The sequence below is a fragment of the Sinocyclocheilus grahami genome, unplaced genomic scaffold, assembly GCF_001515645.1.
Source record: "Sinocyclocheilus grahami isolate Dianchi unplaced genomic scaffold, SAMN03320097.WGS_v1.1 scaffold2689.1, whole genome shotgun sequence".
NCBI lineage: Eukaryota > Metazoa > Chordata > Actinopteri > Cypriniformes > Cyprinidae > Sinocyclocheilus > Sinocyclocheilus grahami.
Window position 1 is genome coordinate 38,056 of NW_015507867.1, and position 1,727 is coordinate 39,782.

Here is a 1,727-nt window from a genome sequence, read left to right on the forward strand (position 1 = left end):
TTAATTTAAAATTAATTATAATAATTATTATTATTATTATTAATAATAATAAAAAATGTATAATAATAATAATTTCATTATTATTATTATATGAAAATAAGGCCATAGTAAAAAAAAATATATCATATAAAAAAACTAAGCACTTTTCCCACAATTTTCATTACCATACTGCATTTGGACAATTTTATTTGTAAATTATTTTATTTGCCATTATTCTCAATGGTGATTCTCATTATTGTAATACAAAATTATTGTAAAAATTTAATTTTAAATAAATCAACAAAGTACAACAAATGCTACATGATATTTAAATATTTAAATATTTTACAATTATATTAAAAATAATAATAATAATAAATAAAAAAAATATATATATATATACATATACATATACATACACACACACATATATGTAGGGTAAAGTGGGGGAAAACGCCCCCTTTAAGGACTGCGTAATTTTTTGTCTGTGAAACAAAAGTTAAATGTGTCCAGAATGGCTAACATAGTTTTGGTTACAATGACAATCCAAGTTTTAGTTACAATCCAAGTACGAAAAATGTCCAGAGTTTTCATCTTATTAGATTTTTTCCAAAAATTGTATTTGTAGCAAGGGGGCTTTTGGGTAAAATGCCCCCCAGTCTGACAAAGCAATTTGATTTAAACATTCACAACAAAATCAGAGTACAGGCAGTTTTAGCTTAAAATTAAAAAGAATATAATCAATGATTATGAATTACAAAATTATAATAGCCTATTTTAAAAACATTGTTAGTTGATGCTAACTGGCTAGCTAACTAGCTACCTGATGCTAACTAGAGATAATTTTTGAATATAAAGTCCAAATATTTTTATTCAACTAACTAGTTAGAATACATTTGATGGAAAAACAAAGGATTTGATGTTCAGGACAGAGTAACTACAGTAATTAATGCCCCCTGGGGGCATGTCATTCTGGAAATATAATAAATTTTTCTTAAAGGACACAAACTCCCTATCTACAGGCCTTACTATTCTCATATCATATATAACTGTGATGTTCTACAAAACAACAAGCTTTAAAACACTTTTTTCTTACTGCTGAAAATTAGGTCACTTACTGTGAAATCTGTTTTCTCTCAGGTTCATGTTGAATACTTCGACATCACTCTTGTCAATGTAGTCCATAGTTACAAATACATTTATCTTGACTATATCTAGTGGTTATTTTGGGGAAAACAGTAGAGGGTGTTTTACCCACTCTACCCCTATATATATACAGGGGTGTGAAAAAGTGTTGGCCCCCTTCCTGATTTCTTATTTTTTTGCATGTTTGTCACACTTTAATGTTTCAGATCATCAAACAAATTTAAATATTACACAAAGATAATGCAAGTAAATGCAAAATGCAGTTTTTAAATGATGATTTCATTTATTAAGGGTAAAAAGCTGTCCAAACCTACGTGGCCCTACGTGAAAAATTAATTGCCCCCTCTTGTTAAATCATGAAAGAACTGCAATTAACCACATTATTTTAGAAAGCTGAGTTAAATTTCACTAGCCACACCCAGGCCTGATTACTGCCAGACCTGTTGAATCAAGAAATCACTTAAATAGAACCTGTCTGACAAAGTGAAGCATGCTTAAATAGCAACACATCATGCTAAAGAAACATCTAAAGAAATTCAACAGATGAGAATCAAAACAGTTGATATGTATCAGTCTGGAAAGGATTATAAAGCCATTTATAA